This window comes from Stegodyphus dumicola, chromosome 3 (genome assembly GCF_044657685.1).
Source record: "Stegodyphus dumicola isolate Sdum_Otavi_A_Nest chromosome 3, ASM4465768v1".
Taxonomy (NCBI): domain Eukaryota; kingdom Metazoa; phylum Arthropoda; class Arachnida; order Araneae; family Eresidae; genus Stegodyphus; species Stegodyphus dumicola.
In genome coordinates, this window is record NC_140770.1 from 111924194 (window position 1) to 111950919 (window position 26726).

A 26726-nucleotide genomic window follows, 5' to 3' on the forward strand; every position below is an offset into this window, starting at 1 on the left:
AAATGGGCTATTATTCAGTTTGATTGATAATCTTTGTTTATGTTCTGAAAATATTCTTAAAATTTTTAATCTCAATTTTTTTAAACTGCATGATTTTTAAAACATCAATCTCGTTCCTGTTCAAAACTCAAATTTAAATAAAGTTTTTGTTCTCAGTCTCTGTAAGGTATAAAATTCGGATATAGTGCGAAATGAGTATCAGTTAGTTCTTTTGAGCGCACGTAAAAATTTATTTATTTTTTAATTTTGTTTTCCTCATACGATATGGAAACGATCAGCCAATGCATTCCTAATGACATCATTGATCTGAACATATGATCATTCAGAATGATCCTGACTGACGACTGGAAAATGGGAATTGTACCTAGATTATTGGAGTATTAAAATCAAGATCTAAAAATATTTTCATGTTAGTTGGACAAAAGAACTCAGACACCAGGTTGTCTTGATCAAACTTGCTTAAAACGTCTCTGTTAGAATTACAAGTAGTATAGGAGATTTGGGTTGTTATAATTACAATACAAACAAAATTATAAAATGGAATTATTGAAGATCTCGGAAACTTTGTTCTCTATGTGGTAATCATGTCCGTTATACAGCACATCATGTAATTTTAGGATGTTATTAAATTTGTTTAGAGTAATACGTAAGTACTTTTCTGAACAAGTATTCTATAAATATTAATGGAAGAATAATTACAAACTGTCTATAAAACCTGCTTAGTTTTTGTCTATGTAATTAAAAATAATAGTTATTTCGCTGTTTTACTTTAGTTTAACAGAAATGTACTGCATACTTGGGGAAATGCTAAATACTTTCAGCGTTCAGTTTTATTGGAGTGCTTTTTTTCTTGTATTAAGGTAATAAAATTGTTTATGTTTTCTTTAATAATTAAATAGGTTGGTGATTAGCGATCTGTGGTGTTACTGGCGTGATCGCCAAAAATGACGATACTAAGAATATCAAATACAAATTAATTTTGCGTAAATGCTTAAACTAAAATTTAGTGTTTAGTACATTGCATAATCATTACTCAATAGATTAACAAGACTTACCCAATGATGCATGCATGAGCCGAATATTTTCTTTTTTCAATCTCATATTTATTTTATCGAACATATTTTCTGGATTAAATAAGGCACATTTATCACACACATATAAAATACTAAATATCATAACTTAGATACACACAATGCGATAACTCAAATGGAATGTTCGTGGAGTGCCGAAGCGTGACTACATGCGCAATCCTGTCCCATCGAATAATTTTGCGGTTGAAAAGTTGTCATATTCATTTTCGTATTATCGCGCTGTCTGGTTACACACTTGTAAGCTCTTCTTTTTTTTACATTCACGTTATGTTTACACACTTATCATCACGTGGTGACACATCGCTGGTCAAGCACATCTTGAAGTCGAACACCTGTTGATATTCTGCTTGAGCGTTTATTTTATGTTATTCACATCAGCAGGACTTAGTGAGTCTCAAATCAAACACTCTACTTTAGGTACTGGATCTCTTCATTCTGCTTCTTTCTCTGCAAAAATACGACGACATTCCACGTGCAAAACTAGACAGGAACAATGGCGACTGCTGAGTGTTGTGGCCCTAAGGCCCACACACTCGTTAACACGACGTCAGGCAGCAAGAGGGGAAAAAGAAAAGAGAGAGACAAACCAGTCCTTCCAGTTTTTATACCTTTCGACGCACGTGCTCGCGCGTGATAACGATACAAGAATCGATGCAGCCACAATGTACACTGTGAGATTTCTGTGTTCTCACACGATCTTAGCCGCCAAATTCGTGAGCCCAACCTTGAATCTCGAAAAAAAAAAAAAAAAAAAAAAAAAAAACAGGAAACTGATTTTACTTTCCTCAATACACGCTTGTCGAATCTTTTTAATTTTTGCAAATGTACAATAGCGTCGAACACAGCTTAACACCGCGTACCGTCTAAACCCCATAGTTAATCGAGCTATCTAGCGACCACTGCCTATATGCAGTTGTTTGCAATGATTTGTTGCCAAATTGTCTTGCTTTGTAAAATTATGAAGCAATCATGATTGGTTGTTATCATGCGTGAAGACTCTAAGCTACGGGTACAGTTGTCGCTTATAATCTCAACAAACAATAGAATCATTGCTTGGTGTTACCAAAAGTTCTCTAAATAGCTCTAACTATTATTTTGAAAGTCATCCACGCCCATGTTGAGATACTAGAGGCGATATCGAACTCATTTTCCACTCTATTCAAATCATGCTATCCTTTTTTTTTTTTTTTTTTTTTTTTTTTTTTTTTTTTTTTAAGTTTATTTTGATTACGACAAAGAACTCGAGGGCTACTTTCCTACGAGGAATGCCGTCATCGAGGATTTGCTAAGGGAAACTGGTTCGTACACACGTTATACATGATGAAATCCACGAAAATGCCCGTTGGTCGGGATTCAAACCCTGGACTGACTACCAGTATACAGCGACTTTTATCCCTCGGCCGCAAGTGGGCACTATGCCATTCGACTAGCTTCGTATTATTTTGCTTCATGTGATTACTTTCTGGTGACTACTTTTATATTTTCAGTGCGCAAGAAAACTTACTGAGTATCTGCAAAAGTTATCTTCATCGGTTAGAAAACTGGAACGGAAGAAGTCTTGAACTTCTAACTCTTGTCGTGCATGATTCATGATTCCAAAATTTGAATATGCACTAATTTTCTGTATGGGAATTATCACAAATTTTCCTACTTTATTTTAGAATTATAACATTTCAAAACCGTTAGCCCAAAAAAGGGCTATTAGTCTCGAAATGAAATTTTGCGTTGATCCACTGTAAACAGCGTAACGCTTTTAAAATTATTTTCTGTATTTCCAGTTTTTGCATTCTCATATCCCTAAGCTCTCAGATTCTTACTCACAGTGTATTTTGGGGTTATTTTCAAACGTTTTGATCCAGTGGACACCTCTTTAGTATTATTAGTACAGTTCATTATAGCAGTGTTCCCAGTACTAATTATAATTATCTCTTATGTTTATCTGTTACTTATCATAGTTATCTGTTACTTTTGTACTACCAAAACAAATGTTCTCAGTTTAATTTGTTTAATTTTTGAATTTCAAATTATATTGTAATCTCTTCATGTCCTTAATAAATACTGGAGACGGGGTGTACGGTACTATTGTGTGGTGTACTGTATTAGGTAAACTACTAGTACAGCACACTGCACATTAGTACCTTTGGAATCCTTTGGAAAGCTTCAGTTGCTCATCTCCTTAACCTTTCTGCGTAAACTCTTATAAAGCTGACACTTTTTTAGGGGGAGTTAGTATATGAAGACATTGCCAGTTTACCCATGGTACATTGCTAGTGTCCCCCCATACTTTTACCTGTACCTGTTTTTAAATATTTCGTGATTTTGCTCTTGAATTGGATTTTATGTGGTTTAAATACGAAGAACATGGTAGTTAATAGATAAAGCTAACACACAAAACGTCAATAACAAAAAGACAAAAAAATTTTTTTGTTAGCTGATTTAACTAAAAAACCTAAGTATTGATATGGTGAACTGAGAAAAGACTGAAAAAAATAGGGAAACACTTCACGCCATCGGGAATTCTAAATATATGGCGCTATGCTGCTTTCTTCTTTTTTTTTTTTTTTATGTGACTTTATAAACTGTATGTGACGTAAACGCGAAGAAAACGATGCTTAATAATAATAAAGCTAAATAATAATAATAATAATAATAATAAAAAGGTTAGCAGAAGTGAGTGCAAGAACAGACTGGTAGACTGCAGCTCAACATTAGCGTTAAAAAACCTTAATAAAGCCTTTAGGATGACCGTTAAAATCTGAAATGTTTCTGAAGAAAGGTTTGCTTTTATTATGTTCTACTACCAGTGAAATACTCACATAATTTTCAATGACTGCTTCAAGAATAATGTTATACACTTCAGTTAACCTTGGAATTTATTCGTAGGTAAATAATAAATTAATTGTATACATATTTATATTTTTAGGTATTTAACTTCTATTAAATTTATATGCAATGAGAATGATATACTTGTAGTTAAAACTTTGCGTATTGGGAACACAGTATACACGTACATTCAAATTTTCTTAAAATAGAATGATACATGCTTTAGAAATTTGCCTAATAGGAAAAGGATATAAAATTCAGAAGCGTAACGTCACTAAATGTATTTAAGATTATCTGAAAAGGAAATCAGTTAGAAAACCCAACTAGCCCAACTAACACGTAGTGAATACATTTCTCGTCTTTGGTTCCATTTTTTACGATTTTAATAATTAGATTTCAAATACTTCCACAATAACGCTATTTTATCATTATGCTATGTATGAATGATAATTTTGTTATTTATTACAGGATTACATATTTCATTGTCATTATTCTGTTGGCAAATAAAAGAAACGATCCGTTACTAATCGTCTTAAAAGATGTTTAATTTTTCATTAGTCATGCTATAGCCAGTTTCAGCCATCTGCGTATTAATGTTGTCAAAGCTTTATGTGTATCAGCCACGTTCATGGTTCTTTGCTTCTTAACTTGTCAGCATTTAACTGTTAATAGGAGTGTGATGATTGATGTAGTTTGATTGGCAGGAAGGATTATGCTTGACGGACAAAAATCTTAATCAGAATTTTCTCAACATAGACGTTTTTTCAGTCTAATAATTAGACGTTTCTTCAGTCTAATTCTTAAATTTTTAATTTATTGATGGAAAGATCTAAATTTCTGCGTTTAATTTAGGTAGAATAGACATGCCTTTTGATTTTGTATTTCGTAAATATATTGGGACTTTTTTTAAATTCTAATTGTATGTAATTGAATCGCATTTGGACGACTTTCGACTTTATAACACTGCTTTCTTCCTTCACCTGCCGAGTACTGAAGGAAATATTGCGAATAGATGTTTTGCTATTTAAACCACTCTATATTTATTACCCTTGGTTTACTTTTGCAGCATGATATAGAATCCACTTGCTAAAATGATGTTGAGAAATAATATAATGACAAACATTTTAGCTAACTACAAGACAGCATACAAAAATACAATAAGCTCGTTAGTGTATTTTTTGCTCTGGTTAAACATACAAACATACAAATGTAACGTAATTCTTCTAAAAGAATCATATAATTATACTCGTATGGATCGAAATTCTAATATGGGAAGAGAGCCAGTAATATTAAAAAATGAACATAAAAAATCTTTAGTGGTAGGAAGCTACTTTTATGAGCTGAAATAGTAAGGAAAATTTTTCCACTTGTATATTACAAACCAACTCCCCCCCCCTACAAAACTTTATAACTGACGTTGTTTGAAAAATATGTGTTATAAAATAAATAGAATATTCAACAAATCCTTAAACTGAAAGAGAAATGCGCTTACAAAAAATTTTAAATGAGTCAAAAAAACCGACATTATTTTGCTGTAGATTTTAGCGTATCTCTCTCAATTTCGCGGGCGATCGTGCACAAGAAACTTCGCTTCACGAATTTAATTCGTTCCTGAATTAACGTTCGTCAGCCGAAACGTTGGTAAACTGAAACAATTTTCCTCACAGGAATTTATAAAAAATGGATTAATTCGTTCCTGAACACAAGTGATTGTTTATTTAAACTTTACATTAGTACTTTGATTGAAAGTTCGTATTCCAAAAAAGGGAAATTATTAACTGTAACACAAAAGAAATAAACGTAATATTAAACACATAAAACAACTTAATTTTATTGTAAAACTTAATTTTATTTCACCCGTATAAAACAGAATGGTCGACATAATTGTAAAATAATGAGAAATTCTGTTTGAATTCGAAATTACATCCCCCCCCCCCAAAAAAAAATTTATGTGTACACCACATGACTTCCTTGTACGGAATATTAAATTATACGCATTTTTTCTTGCATTTCATTTAAACTTATTGGATTGAATTAAATCTACTTCGCCGACAACGCTTAAACTACAATAGAATAAATGCATTCTTTAAAATAATATAATGCATTCTTTCTATTTGTTTACCATAGCGACACTCTGGCGCTAGGTTCACTTAACAGTATTATATTTCGTTCATATTATAACTCAGAATGCACAAAATTTATATCATTTAAAGAATTATCTAATCGTTGCCACATGTTGTAGCGAAGCGGTATCTTAACTTTAAATTAATAAACCTAAGAATACATCACTGCGAGTGGACTGTAAATTTAACCTTTATTCGCGGTTTGAACTTTCGAACACAACACAGCACAAAGTAAAACAACAGAGTTACAATGATCGGTTTTAAGAATGCAAGAACAAAATGCGAGCTACGCATACAATCTGCGCATTGCGAAATAATATCTCACAGACAGGCAGAGAGCTCTGGTGGCCGAAACATTCCGCCCGGCGTTGAAACATCGTTTCAAACTAAATAGCTTTTACAAAATGAAATTATCATAACAATATTAAATTATGCAAAAATGTATCATCAAAATATTCACAAGAAAACGTACTATGAAATTATGCAATGAAACTAAATTATTCTCAAAACAGATGCACAGAAGCCTTGATACAATTCAGGAACTTATATAGCTAAGTAAAGTACAAAGTTATAATGCTTTAGGAAAAAAACTTAATCATTGATAGGCAAAACACTAAGTTTGTGAATTGGCCTTTTGAAAACTCCGTTAGCGGTTTTGATCTTCACGATACGCACAATATTATCTGAGCTAGGAAAAACTTCCAGCACTCTTCCTAATTTCCATCGTAGCGGGGGTAAATTGCCTTCCTTTATGATAACTAAATCATTAGCCTTTAAATTAGGTTGGACTTTCAACCATTTTGAACGTCGTTGCAAATTAGAAATGTATTCATTGGACCATCTTTTCCAAAAGCTTTGAAACATTTTCTCAACAAGCTTCCAACGTTGCAATATAGGAATTTTTTGATCGTGTAAACTTTCTTCTGGTAAGGCAGTTAGCGGGGTACCAATTAAAAAATGGCCTGGCGTAAGTGCAGAAAATTCTGATGGATCTTCAGACAGTGGACACAAAGGTCGCGAATTTAAACAAGCTTCAATTTGAGCTAGCAATGTCATAAATTCTTCTTGCGTTAGAAGTTGTTCACCTATGGTTCGCTTGAGATGCAACTTTGCAGATTTGACTGCAGCTTCCCATAATCCTCCAAAATGTGGCGCTGCGGGAGGATTAAATATCCACTTAATACCTTCAGTAGAGCAATATTTATTAACCAATTCATTTTCCTTGAAGGAGTTTATTACTCTTTTCAATTCCTTATCTGCAGCAATAAAATTTGTGCCACAATCGCTATGCACTTCTATCGGTTTTCCTCTTCGAGATACAAAGCGCTTCAAAGCGGCAATAAATGATTCTGATGTTAGATTACCTACTAATTCAATATGTATAGCTCTTGTAGTAAAACACACGAATACACAAATGTAGCATTTCATTGGTTTTACTCCTCGACCTTGCCTGGGCTTCACTTGAAATGGCCCGGCGTAGTCAATTCCAACTTTGGAGAAAACCTTTGACGGAACGACTCTAGACGATGGTAAATCAGACATTATCTGGGTAGATGTTTTAGCTCGTACACGATGACATTTCACACATTTCCAAATCTGTTGTCTTACAACTGACCTAGCGTGGATTATCCAATATTCTCTTCTAATTACTGATAGCAATAGCAGGGGGCCTGCATGAAGATGGGATTCATGAAAATGATTCACTATAATCTGTGTTATGTGATGTTTCTTGGGCAACAAAATAGGATATTTTCTGTCCTGCGCGATGTTGGATTGTCTTAATCTTCCTCCAACGCGTATAAGTCCATTCTTATCGATAAACGGGTTCAAAGAAAGGATCTTACTATTAGAGTTTAACGGTTGATTCTTTTTCAGAAGATTATATTCATTAAAAAACTCATCCATTTGAACTACTCTAACAATTGCATTTCTAGCGTATTGCAATTCTTCGGTTTTAAGGCAACCCTTAATCCTTTTTGCGGTAGATTTAGTTGAATTATTCGCAAACCGAAAACACCAAGCGATGATTCTTTTAAGTTTCAAAAATGATGAAACTTCATTAAGGACTGGAATTTGCGAAGCGACTGTTCCAATTGAACAAGAAATATTTTTCCGTTGTTCCCTTAAAGACTCTTCTGAAAATGGTAAGTTGATAGAGAACGGAATATTATTTGAATTAAGCCACTGAGGACCTGTCCACCACAAGTCATGAGTAGAAAGTTCTGAAGGCAAAAGACCTCTTGATGCGCAACAGAAACAATGAAGTTCTACATTTGTAGATTTGGGCAATAGTGCTCTCCTAGGAATATGAATGCATTCAAGATTTGCGATATCTTCACAATAGAATTTCCATCTTTGATTGATTTCATCTGGCAAGGGATCATCCCACGAGATTTGTAATTTCCATATGTCTTGAAGCAAGATTTTTGCTGCAACTATAAAAGGTGCTAACCAACCAAGTGGATCAAAGATTTTCGAAATAGAAGATAAAATTATTCTTTTAGTAGAACACTCTCTGTTTTCGAAATTTCCAAAGTGGCAAGTAAACTCGTCTTGCGTTGGATACCACTCCAAACCCAATAATTTTATTGATTTAGTATCAACTACTGCACATGAAGAATTTGAGTTCTGAGCACTCAAAGCAGTTTCCAAAATCGAGCGATCATTTGTACACCATTTATGCAATTGAAAGCCACCTTTTTGTAAAAGTTCACTCAGTTGTGAAATTAACTCTACTGCGTCTTCTACTGTGTCTGAACCAAATAGGACATCATCAATATAACAATTGTGTAATATTATTTCAGCTGCCTTTGGGAATTTAGTTCCTTCGTCAATTGTTAGTTGTTTGAGTACGCGAGTAGCCAGGTATGAAGCGGAAGTAGTGCCGTACGTAACTGTGCACAACCTGTAAGTTTTAATCGGCTTCGATGGATCATCTCTCCAAAATATTTTTTGGTAATCGCGATCTTCATCATGAATTTGAACTTGTCGATACATTTTCAATAAGTCGCTAGTAATGGCTATGGGATAGCATCTAAACCTCAAAAGAATAGTAAATAAGTCGTATTGTACCTTGGGACCATTCATTAGCGTGTCATTAAGCGATATACCTGATGTAGTTTTGGCACTAGCATTGAAAACGACGCGTAATTTTGTGGTAAGACTGGATTCTTTTAGCACGTGATGATGAGGTATATAATAATGAAAATTTACTTTATCTGGATTATCATCGGATAATTCTTCCATGTGTCCAAGTGATAAATATTCGGACATGAAGTCTTTATACTGTTGATATACTTCAGGAGTTTTTATTAATTTTTGTTCCAGACTAAGAAAGTTTCGAAAGGCTGATGGTCTGGAATTACCTAACTCCTTTCTTTTAGGCTTGAATGGCAGTTTTACTGAGTAACGACCCTTTTCACTACGCACGTGATTTTCCACGAAATGATTTTCACACAATCTTTCCTCTTTAGTTAAAGGTTTCGATGTGGGAATTTGTTCCAAATCCCAAAATGATTTAACTAATTCCTCCGTGTTTACGTTTAGCGTATTGACTGAAACCTGCTTACGGTTTGGGAATTCAAAATGTGTAGTTCCAGCAATTATCCATCCTAACTTAGAACAACATGCAAATGGAAGATTTTTGCCCCTTTTAATTACCTCGCCATTTATTAAAGTAAGGAATACGTTAACTCCAAGTAAAATATCAATTTCTCCCGATTCATGAAATGTAGGATCTGCTAAAGTTAAATCTTCGAAACTTTCATATAAATTCAAAGGTAATGTTACACTTGGAATGTTTCCTGTAATTTTGTCTATTATGTAAGCGGATGTTGAAATTCTGTAATTAGTATTAAAATGAGGTGTAAACAACAACTCAACTTCTCCAGTAGTAGTTGTGTTGAAAGTACCTAAGCATGACACTAATATCTTCGAATCCTTTATGCTCAATCCTAAATTAAGAGCTGTTTTCCGACGAATGAATGATTTTTCACTACCTGAATCTAGTAAACATCTACAATTTATGAATTCATTTTTTGAGTTTTGAACCTTAAAGCAGTACACAAAAGTAAATGACTACGTTTACCATTAGCATGAGCTCCAAAATGTTTATTTTCATAGTTGTTTGCACAAACAGTTGGAGAAACCTCACTCAAATTGTTTTCTGGTTTAATTTGCGATTTCGGAACAAACACTTGTGCTTCCGGTGAAGGGAATCTAGATGCATTTTTTGGTTTGAAATTATTTTCTAAATGCAAAATGCTATGATGATGCTTAAAACAATGCTTTCAGGTGTTTGCACTCTTACACATTTTAACTTTATGGACATTAGACAAGCAATTAAAACAAAGTTTATTAGTCTTAACAAACTCTATTCGGTTTTGCACTGGTAAATTAAAAAAATTAGGACACCTGTATAAAAAATGATCTTCTTTACAAAATAAGCAGGTAGAATTAGAAATCAGAGAAGTAACCCTGTTATACACTGGTTTATCTGATTTATGCGTTTTACTAATTAAAGGTTTACTGTTCTGTAATGTTCTAGCGTAATTCTTCAAAAATTCTATCAAGTCATTCAACTTTGGTATTTCGTCTTTTTTTAATTGACGCTCCCACCACAACTTTGTCAAAACATCAAGTTTTTGCAAAATAATATACAACAACAAAGTATCACTAAAATTATCTATCCTTTGATCTAATAATTCCAATGAGCGAGTTATTTCGTTTACGTTATTTACTAAACTTAATATCGAGGATGCAGATTCCTTTTGTATTTGTGAAACGTTAAGAATTCTTTTAATAAAAGCAAATATCTGTTCTCTCTTATTAGAAAATCTCTCTTCTAGTAAATTCCAAGCAATACTGAAATTTTGATCAGCTATGGGAATTGACTGAATAATGCGATAAGCATCATTTTTCAAAGAACTCTTTAAATATTGTAATTTTTGAGCTCCAGAAAGATTTGGATTGTTGCGAACACTAGCGTTAAATAAATCTTTAAATGTTATCCATTCAGTTAAATTTCCGCTAAATGTGGGTAAAGATAATTTTGGTAACTTTAAACTTTCAGAGATTGATTCAGGTACGACAGGTTTGTCGCCATTTGCATTTACTACCTTGTAATCTTTAACTATTTAACGAATAATTTTTAAGTGAACCTCCTCAATTTTCTCTAAAATCGACTGTTCTTCCTCAACGAAAGTGTCTATTTTTTCATCATCACAATTTGTATAAATTTCTCTAAATAGAGATTTAAAATCTTCCTTAAAGATTTTACATTTTTCTAAGATTAATTCAGCTTCAGCATTATCTAAGTTATCATAATCTATTCTCTCAATGAATTTAGTTAACTGTGTTTTCAAAATTTTCTTTCGCTTTTTTTCTATATCTGACATTTTGAAAATATTCTAAATTCACGATTTTACTAATACTTTAAACACAACAATAGTAGCAATAAGGAAACCTCAAATGCAATTAAAATGCGTTAACTATTTCACTCACCACGAACACTGTATCCATTCCGTAAGTCTTGAGAATTCTAAACCGAAATTGCATTATCAACTCCATTACGGACACGTAGAATTCTTATTCGCAAGCGCGGGTTTTTCTCGAAGCTCCGGCGTAGGACGACCAAATAATGTAGCGAAGCGGTATCTTAACTTTAAATTAATAAACCTAAGAATACATCACTGCGAGTGGACTGTAAATTTATCCTTTATTCGCGGTTTGAACTTTCGAACACAACACAGCACAAAGTAAAACGACAGAGTTACAATGATCGGTTTTAAGAATGCAAGAACAAAATGCGAGCTACGCATACAATCTGCGCATTGCGAAATAATATCTCACAGACAGGCAGAGAGCTCTGGTGGCCGAAACACATGTTCTATTCAAATACTATAATAAATCTAGAACGATGGATAAAAGAAATTAAGCAAACAAAACAAAAAAGAAACAGTTTTTCACAGACGACTAGAATGAGTTTTCAAGATTACGTTTTAAGCAAATGAGGTAGAAATAAATTTTAAGTTGAATATTAACTTACTTTACTATATGGTATTTACACTGAAGTGACAAAAGTCATGGGATAGCAATATGCAAATGTACAGATGGCAGTAGTATCGCGTAGAAAATGTATAAATGCGAAGTGCTTTGGCAGGGCTTTCATTTGTGTTCAAATTATTCATGTGAAGAGGCTTTGACGTGATTATGTCCGCACGGCGAGAATTAACAGACTTTGAACGCGGAATGGTAGTTGGAGCTAGACGCATGGGTCATTCCATTTCGGATATCGTTAGGGAATTCAACATTCCGAGATCCACAGTGTCAAGAGTGTGCCGAGAGTATCTAATTTCAGGCATAACATCCCACCATGGACAGCGCAGTGGCCGACCACCTCCACTTAACGACCGAGACCAGCGACGTCTGCGTAGAGTTGTCAATGTTCACAGACAAGCAACACTGCGTCAAATAACAACAGAAATCAATGTGGGACGTACGAGGGACGTGTCCGATAGGACAGTGCGGCGAAATTTGTCTTCCTTGGGCTATGCCAGCAGAAGACCGACTCGAGTGCCTTTACTGACAGCACGACATCGCCTGCAGCGACTCTCCTGGGCTCGTGAGCATATCGGTTGGTCCCTAAACGAATGGAAAACCGTGGCTTGGTCAGATGAGTCACGATTTTAGTTGGTAAGAGCTGATGGTAGGTTTCGAGTGTGGCGCAGACCCCACGAAGCCATGGACCCAAGTTGTCAACAAGGCACTGTTCAAGCTGGTGGTGGTTCCATAATGGTCTGGGCTGTTTTTATATGGCATGGACTCGGTCCTCTGGTGCAATTGAACCCATCATTGACTGAAAATGGATACCTTCAGCTATTTGGAGATCACTTACAGCCATTCATGGACTTCACGTACTCAAACAACGATGGGATTTTTATGGATGACAATGCGCCATGTCATCGGGCCACAATTGTTCGCGATTGGTTAGAAGAACATTTTGGACAATTCCAGCAAATGATCTGGCCACCTAGATCGCCCGACATGAATCCCATCGAACATTTATGGGACATCATCGAGAGGTCAGTTCGTACCCAAAACCCTGCACCGTCAACACTTTCACAATTATGGACGTCTATAGAGGCATCATGGCTCAATGTTCCTGCAGGGGACTTCCAACGACTTGCTGAGTCCATGCCACGTCGAGTTGCTGCACTTCGCCGGGCAAAAGGAGGACCGACAAAATATTAGGAGGTATCCCATGACTTTTGTCACTTCAGTGTATATTATTTTAGTATAATGTACCATTTATTAACAAGCAATGACCAAAATATTAAACGCAATGCCCAATGTAGTAAACTATAATAGTTACAGTATGTCATAAATTTATAATGCAATAATTTTTTCATATTATTAAAATCAACATATATAAACATATAATTAAGCTCTGTGTTTTCGCAAATTGTGTATTTTAAAATAAACGAATGAACACGCTGACTGAAGATTTGCTGCTAGCTAACAGCACATGGCTGCAAGTCTTCTCTTGGTAACCAATAATGGTTACCACTACTCCTCCATCTTCTTACCTCCTTTCTCGTAGATCATCACATTCTAAAAGCAAAGCGCCGTTAAAAAACCAGCGATAATTCAATATTGGTATTGGTATTCTTGCCGCGTCCGTTTTCCGTTATTACTCCTAAGATGGATTTTCACCGTTAATTCATAAAAAAATTAATGGTGTATAAGGTAAGTTCCGAGGAGGTGGTTACGGAATATACGCTTTCTAGAAAGTTTTAAGTAATAATCAATTACTAGCACACAGGCAGATAACACTAACAAGTATATGTATTGGAATGCTAATGCCATACATCCAAATCCAATACGAATTTTCGCTATTGTCTTTGCCGTTTCATCATGATACCCCATGTGATATGTTTCTCAAAAGGATTAATCTGAAAATTAAAAGAAATCGATAGAAGACTGAATGCATATCATTATCGTGTAAGCTATTCTTTTTGTTGGTTACACCTAATCATAAAGCAGAAATGATTGCAATTAAAATGTGATGAAATAAGTGAAGTGTTAAAATGCAACATACACCCTAATTCTGTTTAGAAGATGTATTCAAGCAATCCCTCCAGAAAGTTCTTACAACGCGAAAAAATGCTTGAATTTTTTTTTAAATTTCATTATTTCTTTATATAATAATGCACCAAGTCGGGGGAAAACCTGAACTTGAATTGTTTGAGATGTTAATGATCATTTGTGGTTTCTGTATCCGGTTTTAATGAACCTGAACCTGACATCATTATTATTCTCAACTGAAAATTAGGGCTTGAACTCGGGTCAAACCACTAGTGTTCAGTGATTCTAATCTGGTTTTCATTGGTGGGCTTTCTAAAGCGTAATTTACTGTATAATTAGATATCTAATAAAGAGTTTCTCTTCCATAAATTAGTTTGATTATATATAACCAGAAAACCAGAATATCATAGGCTCTGCCTCCAACTGGTAAAATTGCACCGAATCTCCTCTTCAGAACCTACCTTACGCACCTTTAATTTAATTTTTTACTTTCACTTGTGAATATTATTCTTTGTTACATTTAATATGGATTTTGTTTTGTTCAAGAAATCAAAATGTACCGAAGGAGTTAGGCAGGACCGGCGCCAGAGGCGATACAACCACTGCAGCCTCACTGGGTTACATGTAGAATAACCGGGTGTAGTAATAAATTGTATTCTAACCGATAACAGGGCGACAGAATTTAGAAGCTGCAGAGCTAGCATCAGGAGGCATAAATAAAAGCGTCGGTCTTGAAACTACACAGCAAATAAATATATCATTGATCAAACTTTGGATGATTAAATAAAATAAGCAGGACCCGAATTTTGATAACCTAAAATTTCACTGAAAATGCCCTTAAAAATTGACAAGTTATACCGTGAGAAGCTTCTTTCTACTCTGCCGCAATTATTGGAACATACTTGGAAAAAAACTGCATCTCATGTCGTTAATTCGTCTTCGGTTCCAAATAGTTTGCTCCTCCTGTCAAGATGAGGGATATTTTCTAGTTTAGGAGCTAGGTTTAGGACTATTTCTAGTCTAGAGTTTAGTCAAAATACTGTTGAATTTAGCAAATACAGTATTTAAAACTTTGCCTTTGGTCTTTTTCAAAACGTCATCTAATTTGTCAATGTAATTTATTGCATCGAGAAGTTTTACATTTTGCTCTTGTAAGGATTAATAGTTGAAATTAGGATCTTGAAATTGAACCTTGTCCATGGTCTTTTGTCCGTGCAACAAGCATTTGTGTGTGAAGAAAGCATTCTGTGCAATTTGAGTCGAAGCAGGACTAGCTCTTGCAGCAGCCGAGCGGTAAATTCGCTGAACACTAGTACTTCGGTTTGAGATTTGAATCCCAGACCGCATGAGCTGTATGGGCGTTTCCTTGGATTTGCCTATGTGTAATATGTATACTGTAGTAATAGGCTTAAAATAGCTTAGTAATAGCTTAAAATGTGCAACAATTTTTAATGAGCTAAGAAATTCCAATATGGAGAAATTCTTCGAAGCGACACTCATAGCTTCTGTTGAAATCTTTCGTGATAGATAGGCCTAACAAATTATATAATAATTTTTCTGGGGATGGAACATGCGTAACTAGTAAAAATGAGTTCATATGTGTTGAGACTTATTTCAAGGAAAAATTTATTTTTCAGTTTAAATTTTTGAAATATGTGTCAAGGTGACCTAAAAAGCTTAAAAAATGCTCCAAAAACATTAAAAATGCTTTAAAAGAAGAAAATACTAAAAATAAAAAATGCGTATGCTATCTAAATCCAGGTCTTCGTTATTAGTTAGAAGAAGAATTTGGATTTGGAATGTTCAATTCGACTGCCTTTATGAAGAAATTGTAATCTGCAGTTTAGAATAACTTTGCATCTTTTAATTAATTTTTAACTATTCTGGGCACAAGTGGGTTTATTAAGTAGAGAAGTGAAACCTCAGATGAATGCTTTTGGCCCTTTATATCATAAAACACAAGGTTACGTTGACCGTTTTCTAAAAATTATTAACGCACACTTGGATCTCGGGGGCCCTTGCAGCTTTATTTGCGCAAAATCCTCAAGCCGCCTCTGATTCAGCGTTAGATGAAGCAATAAATCTAATTCTATTAATTCTGATTTTTTTATTTCTTAAGAAATTTTAGATATTTTACTGATTTAAATCAAGCTTTGAGAAATTAATATCGCTCCAGAAACTTATGCAACATGTTGAAAGCGTTAGACAATTAGATATTAAAAGCAAAATTTTACTAATTTTTTAAATATATTTGCGATGTATTTTACATTGAATTAAAAAAAAATTCACGTTATTATTATGTAACGATACCAAATTTTTAATTAAACACAGTAAAACATATATTTGTCAGAAAATGACATGTACAGTAAATAGATGGCGCCAGCTTACAGTTATTTACTTTCATAATGTTTCTTTTTCTGAATTGTCGCGTGATTAAAACAGTAGATTATCTCCTGTCTTTTGTAAGCTATTTCACAGGACTGAATCAAGAAACCTTTCCGAACATTTGACGATAAAGAGCTACATATATATAGCTTTTGCATTCATGAAAACATACACTAGCGTGTTTCGATACATTTCGAATCTCGCAGAAACAGAAAAAGGAATTCCGGATAAAAATTTTCGATATAATTCAAATTTAATTTTTAATAAATTTCGGAGTGAGAAAGCCTACAAAATTAACGACGTAGAACAGGCACTGATAAAAGTGTGAAATGTAATCAATGGTTTTAATCAATTCCGGATCTAGAGAAAAGGGGCAAGTTGGGTTTTTTGCCCCGAGCGGCAAATTCGAGTGTGGCGCTCGATTGCATTTGGAATGTTGTTTAATTTTGCTACAACATTAGTAGTTTTAAGGATAGGTTTGAAAACTCTTTTAAAAAGAATTATAGCTAAAAACTAAGAATCATTTTAATGGGACAAAGAAAATTAAATACAGCAGATTTCGACTGTAGAGATAAGATTAGAGGGACTCCAGGCTTCATTGAGGCAGTGGAGGCAAGCTAGCAGGGGGCATTCAAATGAGAAGTAGAACGATAAAGGCCTAGTTTCTGCAGCAGCGCCTCTTGGAAAATGGAAATGAACTGTATTTATTTTCTAACACTGCACCCAATAAAAATTAACTTTGGACCATCCTAGACCAATGAAATAATAATGTACGTCGAGCAGATGCAACAGACCGTCAGCTTGAATTGTATGTCTCCAAAAAATGTAGCAAGACATTCCGATTTTTTGCCAGCCAGTCGTCAACTTCGGTTTGCCTTTGACTTTAGTCGAAACGGCGGCGCGCGTTTCGGCATTTTAAAGCTGGGTTTATTATTTTAAAGTTTTTTTTAGTCTTGCGCTTTCTTTTGTTCTCCCCCCGTTTTTTTTTTCTTAGATATGCCTGCTTTAAGTAGTCGGCACAATCAGACCTTGCCGATGATGCTGAGATTCTACAGAATATTACTATTTCTTATAATTTGCATGACTGAGAGGAAGAATCTTTACATATTAACCCCAAACAGTTTACAAGCCAGAATTTGAGAGAACAATCTGCTTCATCGACATCAGAGAACAGCTGGAGGATGTCAAGTCAGGATATAAAGGTTTGGTTAATTTAATTATGGCAAAGCGCACTCGAGTGCTATCTGCTTAAAAGAAGAGATATCTTCGTGGTGAACTTTCTACGTATACACGTTACACATGAGGGAAAACCACGAAAGCGTCAATGCAGCCAATCCGTGCGTCGGGATTCGAACCCCGAACCGAACTACAAGTGTTCAACGACTTAACCACTCGACCGTTGGTGGGCCCCATGTTTCGAAAGCATGAGAGATAGAAAAATTAGCAGTATTTTTAGCCGAAAATTATATCGGAAACACAGATCTTAAGTCCACTGAACGTGATGGCAAGCATTTGACATCTTCTATGAAGTACAGAGCATTGGCAAATAATGATTAGATTAAAAGAAGAAACTTAAAAGATGTCTTTTAAAAGTAAAAGATATCTTTTATGTTCTAAAACTAAAAATGAAATTTTTTGTGCACCAAGAATTTGCAAGATTTACCAAAACTATGTTGCTGGAGAAAGATCTTGCATATAGTCACGGATGCTATATTGTATTCTTCAACAAACTGTTTTTCTTTCCTTGTGCCTGATGAAACCCCTAGTAATTTGCTCACAAAGTATTCTCGGCTTTGTCAAGGAAATTTTTAAAATTCAATGTCTCTGATTGCCAACATTACTTAACTCTTATGTATGAGTTAGAGGACCTAAAAAGAGACAATAATATTTATCAAAGACAATAATATTTATCTTGTCAGCACCTTACTCTTTTAAAATTCATATGTCATGTGTAACGGTGTATTTGTATAAAATTGTAGACAAAAATATTTTATATATTATTTTATCTAAAATTTTTATGAAGTTAAATTAAATTACTAAACTAAACAGAGTTATTTTTTAAAATTAATTTACTAATATAATACGATATAATACGGCAAGATATAATACAGTCGTATAAAGAATAATATGTCTTGACGGCGAAACGTCCCGACGGCGAAACGGCCGCGGCGAAATGGCCACAGGGACTAGTCCTATTCCCGTTCGACTTGGCTTCGGTTCAAACCCAGAAAAACAGGCTCGCTACATGATTGGTTTTTATGGTTTTCATCATGTGTAATGTGAATACAAGCCAGTTTCCCTTAGAAAGCCTTTCATGAAGGCATCCCTCCTCTTAGACAGATGTTGTTGCTTCGCCATTTTAAGATACCTACCCTAACCCGTATGCGTTGTATTCGGAGTGATAAGAAGCTTAGGGGGTGGCTGATCCCCTTAGAAAACAAATGGTGCTGAGGAGTAAAGGATTAGAGACGCTTGTGCCTGAATCCGAAATATGCTCAACGCAGAGTCTACTCTCTAGGAGAGATAGCGCGGGTTTTTAATTTCTAACTTTTAGTATATATTTTTCCTTTATAACAAAAAATGGCAAACAAAGAATTTCTTAATATAAAGTGGATTTTGCGTTTTATCTCAATCAAAATAATAATATAAATATAAGAAAATATCTGATAGATTTTCAGGTTTTAAATTTCGCCCAATGGGGCGTTTTTTTAATGTTTTGTGTGTTTTGTTTTGTTTATTAAACTTCATGTTCGACGTACTCAAACCATAAAATTCAGTTCAACAGCAATATCGCAAAATAATTTTAAAATGAGCATATCTTTAGAATTTCCAATACAGAATCTCGCGCGCTGGAAATAAAAAAAAATGTTTTTTTTTACCCGTACAGTGTTACCATTGGTGGCTTCGAAGTCGTTGAGTTTGTTAATCAAAAATTCGTTTTGTTTTCCAAAATATGAAATCGATATTAAAATAAATTTCAAATTCAAATTAGGGCTTCCACATATATATATACAGCATATATTCCACAACATATATTCATATATTTCGAAACATATATGATATATATTCCACAACATATATGATATATATCCACAACATATATTCTACGGAAGATTATGTTATTCAAATTTTGATGGCTCTAGGTACCGTTGTTTTATCACAATGCGAGGAACATCCATACATTCATACAGATTCTTCATTACTTAATTTCTTTAAATATAATACAGGGCGATAATACTTAGTGGCTACAATCTGAAAAGTGAAACAACGCTTATAGTGAATGGACGCAAAATGCCAGAACGAAATTAATAGTCCTTCTGGGCAAATTGCTCCCTTGGACTAATAATTTTAATATGTTTGATTTAAAGTTATTTAAAAATAAACATAGAGTTTTATTTTATTTTCATACAGGTAGGTCACTTTGATTTTTGCTTGAATACCGAAAGGGCTGCAAATTCAGAGTCCGCCTATTATTCTTCTTCCTGTAATTCTACTTCGTCATCATTACCTGATAGGATATCTATATCAGCAAAAATTCCGGTATCTCTCAAAGTTCTGTGTGTTATAACTGAAGTGTCTACTTCTAAGAAATAAAAGGATTAGGACTTTTATGTTTATAAGAAATTCGATTTTCACGAAGAAACAGGAACCAGAAGTTTCATCATTTGGTTATTACTGTGATTTTCGACTATCTGAACGTGGTTGAGAGAATTACCGTTATCTGCCTAGGAACGGGGAGGATGCCTTCGTGGAGAATGTTTTAAGAGAGACTGGCACATATTCAAGTTACACATGGGAAAATTGCATGTAGCCAGCCCTTTCGAGGGACTTGATCCGGATACAGTTACCAATGTTCAGCGATCTTATCCCTTCGTACCTGGTGGACGTCTCACCATTGTATTCAAAACAAAAGTACTAAAGAAATATTCTCTGCATAATGCATTTTTAACATACTTTAGATGTCTTGTCTTTCAGAGCACACAGAAACAAACGAGGAAGACCATCATCAAAGGTATAAAATCTGGAACCACGAAAGGACTAACCCTCAGGCTATAAACAACATTGCTCAATGTTTTCATGAAGGAAAGAGTTTCGTGGTTTGTATGTTGTTGATACAGGAAGCGCAAATTCGAAATAGCAAAGGTTTCAGAGCAAAGTTTCAAGATAGCTATGGCGAAAGTTGTTTAATTTTAAATGCTGAAAGCACAGAGAATATATATATATATATATATATATATATATATATATAATAATTTATTTCCTAAACAGTATTGATTAATTGATTATATTATCTCCTAAGTTTAATTAAAGTAGAATTATTTTAAAAGTGTGCATCCATACTGGTAAGTTATATTTTGAAAGATGTTTTGAAGTAATTTGAAAGCAAAATGTTAATAATGTTTTAACGGGGACTGGAGTTAAATCATCACGAGGAATAATATTACAATTGTAAAAGTAAAAAATAAAACATGTAATTATTGTCATTGATCGGAAATTAGTTGACTTTTCAAGGGGAACAAACCAACTCCCGTTCAATGATCAATAATTGATAAAAATACGTAAATATGAAAGTGTTTCGTCTTTACTCGAGTTATAAGTTAAAGCCAAACCGGCAATTCTAGTCAGGCCAAATATTTCCGCGAATAGTTGTTACTCAAAGAACTGATTCTCATGAAGCATTTTAGTCAATTCAATTTGGAGTAAAAATCAATTACTGTAGAGAAATCTTGTAAAACTCGAGTAATCGTCCCCGACACTATCATCTTTATGTATTTGAGTACTATATTATTTGTAGAAATTAAACATTGGAAATTGTCATTATGAAATCGAAATCAAAGTAAAGTTGAAATAAACATAGAAGATTATAAAAAAGATAAATAATGCAAACTTTGCAAAAACAAATCACAGAGAACATAAAAATAATATAAAAATAATATAAAAATAAAATAGAAAATAATATAAATAAGATCAGTGAATGTACATGAAGATATAAAGGCCAGAAAGGTATTAAGTAACTTACATTCTTTCTAGTGGGGGAGTTGGCAGTGTGTTCTCTTCGTGTCTGACTCAGAAGTGTAGGGTGTCCGAAAATTCTTAGCGGCAGTAGGGGCTTTGAATTATATCAGTCGGTAAGACTTGGTTGAAGAAATTTATGGTAGTGGGTGGGACTTTGAATTCTTGAGGGATGTATTTTGTGGAGTTCTTATCTGAGAGAGACCGTCTGTTAAGATTTTTTTAAAAATACTAGTGAATGGAAATTAATTAATTTCTGGCTAATTGTCGTGTCGCAATGATTAAGAATTTAAGAAAGGAAAAAGGCATTTTCGCTATCCAAGAGCTAGTAGACAGTCTAAAGGCAGGAAATAGGCCCATTTTTTTAGTAACAGTGGATTTCGAGATAAAGATATTCTAGATGTCAAGATTCGACTTATTTCAAGAGTTTTTGTAACGCTTCTGGAATTGTGTGATTTTGAAGAGACGAAAAGAGCAGTGTTGAAAGAACGTATGCTAAATTTATTTTTATTATAAAATGTGGAAACAATGCGTAATTCACTTCAATTATGAGAAACTCTGATATATCTTAGACGAAGGCAGGGAGAAAAAAAATCATCTACGAATGGAAAACAAATTTTTGGTTGGAATAGGAGAATTTTAAGGTCATAACAAAATAAAAAACGTCAGATTTAGAGTGACAAAGTCTACGTTTGTCCTCTGAATTGTGTTTATAAATATTTCGTATTTTATTTGCTGATACATTCAGGGTCTGTTTAATAAGAACTAATGAGTTAACTTTTCACCTACATCCAGGAATTCAAGACAGAATTTCACATTTCTCATTTTTCCAATGCGAAAAGAGAATTTTACGTCCTCTCTGGAATCTGCCGTTATCAGTGGGACTTCTGCGACCATGCTCTAATGTGCCTAAAAAAAAATTTAAAAAAAAAAAAAAAAACCATCGAACTAACAACGAAGTTCTAGAATAAAAATTTTTAAAAAAACTAGGAAATGATAAAAATTACACTCATTTTTAACATGGGAAAATAAACATTGATTTCTACCCTAAAACAGGAGTCGAACTTTCAACAAGATCTCTCAGTAGGTAAACTCTAAAAGAGCTATACGAGGTATGACAGTGTCACACACACACAAAAAGGGACCAAGTGTGTAGCTTGAAAACAGAGTGAAGTTGGCAAAACTGTTTTGGTGACGTGTCATGCCACACACTTCCTCTATCCATACGACCAGTTTCGACTCGACCGACCACGCCATTGCGGAGTACATCCTCTTTGGTACAGCGTCATTGAGCGAACACGTGCAACTGCATTCCGCCGGAAAAATGTCTAATGTAAAAACCGAACAGCGAATCAACATCAAGTTTCTCGTGAAACTTAAGAACTCAGCTACGGAGGAAACATTTCAAATGTTAATCGAGGCTTATGGAGATGAAACTTTGTCTCATGCACGTGTGTTTGAATGGCGTAAGCGGTTTTCAGGGAAAAGGAACAGTGTGCACGATGATGAACGTGTTGGGCGCCTAGCATGTTCATCATGATTGAATGGGTTCCCAGTGGTAAGACTGTTAACACTACTACATTGAAGTGCTAAAACGACTTCGTAAAAAAGTTAGGCTAAAAAAGACAATAGTTTTGGAGTAATGGATGGCTGTTGCACAGTGGCGTAGCTAGGGTGGGGCAAGGGGGGACACCTGTCCCTGGGCGCGTAATGGCAGACCGCACATTGAGTTGAACAGTGTTAAACGAATGTCGCATACTGCGCATGCCCATAAAACAATTTGGCGTAATTACTATATTGGCGCGATTTGAAAAGAAGATAAATACGGTATATGGTAGATGTACCGCCATCTGATTGTAAACAAATCTGGCGTTTAAATCTTCGTAGAGTATAATGTAAATGTAAATTAATTACTCTGTTAAAATACTATTTTTTGCTGTACTGCTCAAACAACTAGAAAGCTGAAATTATTGCGAAGTAATGTGAAGCAGTGTTTGCATTCAAAATGTAAAATATAATACCTATAAATTCTGCACATTCCTTTGGAACTGTACAAATTTTCGTTCAGAAAAAGACTGAAATTTAGGATATATTAGTTGAAAATTTATTCATTATACTTTTAAGCAATAAAAACAATTCAGGATTTACCATACGTTCCATTCGTACATACATAAAGAAACACTGAGGGATATAACAAGTGCTTGCAAATAACACTGAAGAAGTTTTACAATGCCTTAATGCTAGTTATTCTTTGAAATGATAAAATAAAAGCGCGAATATACGCTAACAAACTAAGCGAGGTACTCCAGTTTACAATTACTGAATTATAACATGTAAACAAATTACATTTAAATAACGAATTATTACGAACATATGTTAACAAATATTAAATGCACTGTTATTGACAAATTACAATGAAATATATATTAGAAAAATAAGTAAGTGCAATCGGTATGGACGTTAAAATAACCAATAAGCAAAGTTCCACAACATTACAGTTGTAAACATCACTCGAAAACACTCGACAGCCATGGTGATCACGAATAAGCTAGCGTAGGATTGCTTAGTCGCCAATATTTCTCCCCGCGCCAAAGGTACACCATCAAGCATGCGCACTAAGCGAAATTTGCTTAACATTGTTCAACTCAATGTGCGGTCTGCCATTACGCTCCCCGGGTGCAGCATCCATGGGGCGCCAAATTGATGCTACGAAATTTTTTAATGAAATGTTTTCCATTCTTGGCACACAGAAAGGGGTGCAAATTCTTCAGTTGCCCCGGGCGCTGGAAACTCTAGCTACGCCCCTGCTGTTGCACCAGGACAATGTACCCGCTTGCACGGCTCTATCTGGCAAGCAGTTTCAGACCAGCAAAAACATTTCTGTGGTGGATCCTCCTCCTTATTCACTGCATGCGACTTTGTTTTAATTTCCTAAAGTTAAATCTTACTTAAGTGCAACCCATTTTACTTCAGTTGAAGAGATCAGGCAAAAACGGAGAATCTCCTGAACGGCCTTCCAAAAACCTTGTTCCAGAACAGCAATGGAACCTGCAATGGCAGCATCGAATGCAGAAGCGTGTGAATGCTGAAGGAAACTACTTTGAAGGTGATAATGTCACGGAGAAATGATTCTGTGAGTACAATGATTTATTGGAGCAGTTTTTTTTTTTTTTTTTTTTTTTTTTTTTTTTTTTTTTTTTGTCGTCACACTTTGTAGATCTTTTTTGAGGAATCATCAATCTCTTGCTCACCAAAGTAAATCGGTCCTTTGAATCTCGTAAGGGAATAGCAAATTTCTACTTTACAGCTTCAAAGCATTATATCAACCCATACATTCCATTAAAAATCAGCCATTTCAGTCCCTTCTTCTTGTCTTATACTTCTGCAAGATATTTATTAATCACCCTGTATATTTCTGCTTTTATGTATTGCAGGATTATTGTTGCAAGAAAAGATTAAATGTGTCCATTTGCCACAATGATTGCGTTAATTATGAGTTGCAACACCAATAACTGCAAATTTAGGATGCATCTTAATATGCAACTGCATCCATTTGATTTTTAACTAATTCATCCTATACTGTAGAATAAAAATTGTAAAAATGTACTTCCCAAAAAATTAATAGATTATAGAGGGTATTTACAGATAATTAGTACGACTTCGTGCCATTTAATAAGTATTTAAATATAGGTACTTTTTTTAAATGTTTGATCTGATAAACTTTTTTTCTGGACTCCTAAGTGTCCCTCGTGATTTCCATGATAGAAGGGGTTTTCGTGAAATTTCGTAGGATATTGATTTTCGTTCCTCTTCCACTACTTTCCGAAGTCCATCAATCATGGTGGTTTTACGCTTTTCTAGAGACTAAAGTTATAACAGCCCATAGCTGAAACGTCAGAGGTCTTTTCAAGAATATGTTGAAATGGTATATATGCAGTACCTGTATGAAACCCTTACTGAAACTTTCTTCTTTGCATTCACGGAACCAAGTTTATACATTTTTCTCCTTATTTTCGATCATAAATTGACCCTTTTCGGTTGCAGTCATTTAAGTAAACGCAAGCTTCATCAAAGTTCGCAATGTTTTCCCCTTTATCTCTTGCTTAATAGTTTTTATACAGGGTTCTACGCTGAGCCACATGTCTCGGCAAAAGTTGGTGAACATTATACATGTTTTAGCTCTTTTCAGTTATAAATCTTAGTTCATTGTTTTATTTATTGCTGCTACAGCTGTAGTTAAAGGTTTTGCAATTGATTTCTGAGTCGGTGGAATTTTTCTTGTTAACAACGATTTAACTTTCGAAACATTATAAATAGTACATACCTCTTCCATGTATTCGTTTGAAATCTTCTTTCCGTGTAGAAGTAAAGGTTGACGGTTTTTGCCTTTTCTGGTTAATTTAATTGCTTATTCTGTACTTAGAAATTTTCATACCATACATTTCACAATCTTTTTTAATTATGGAATGGAAATATTTCTCTTCGAAAAACTTAAAAACGCATCTTTTAGTGCAACATTTTGAAAGAAGAATAAATTTAAAAGTAGCAGACGGTATTTATCGCTTCAACTAATAAGTTCCAATTTTAGTTCCAAAGCACTTGCTTTTTAAAAAAAATTCTTTATTGAAATCGTTATAAAAATGTGTAAAAATCCTCTATATAAGCAAAATATTCTCCTCTTCAACTTGATATTAAATCGCGTTTTGTGAAGAATGCGCTGCGCATAAAAATTGTGATGATGCCAAATTTTAAATATTTCTACAAACCGTCAAATCTGTCAACTGGTCAAATTCTAAGTTCAGGGATTTTGTTAATTCAGAACACTCAGCAGGAATGTGCCATCTCTGTGAATCTAAACTCAAAATAATATAATATGGTAGAAAATGGTAATAAGTATAGTCACAAATCTGTAACACTACGGCGGAAGATATGTTGGTTAGCTAAAGCTGGCTGCTTTGTCATTGAACTTAGGGTGCTTCAGATTCTATCGATATGAAAATACATTCGAAAAGTTGATGGCAGGGAAGGAGGAACTTTGGAATTCCATCCCAAAGAGAGTTCTCGATTAAAATTTCGATGGATTATCATAATATTACCACAGATAGACCAAACCGTCGACCAATAATATCCTTATTCTTCCTATATATGTTCATGGGGTTATTCTTACGATTATGTGACAGGTCATGTGTAAAAGGATCTAAGGAGC

The 26726-nt window shown here is 34.3% G+C and overlaps 1 protein-coding gene across 1 annotated transcript in view; it reads right to left on the reverse strand.

Annotated features, from left to right (window-relative positions):
* The window catches only part of LOC118187736 (monocarboxylate transporter 12-like), a 184661-nt gene that overhangs the window by 58484 nt on the left and 99451 nt on the right, over positions 1-26726 (reverse strand). The window lies entirely within an intron of this gene.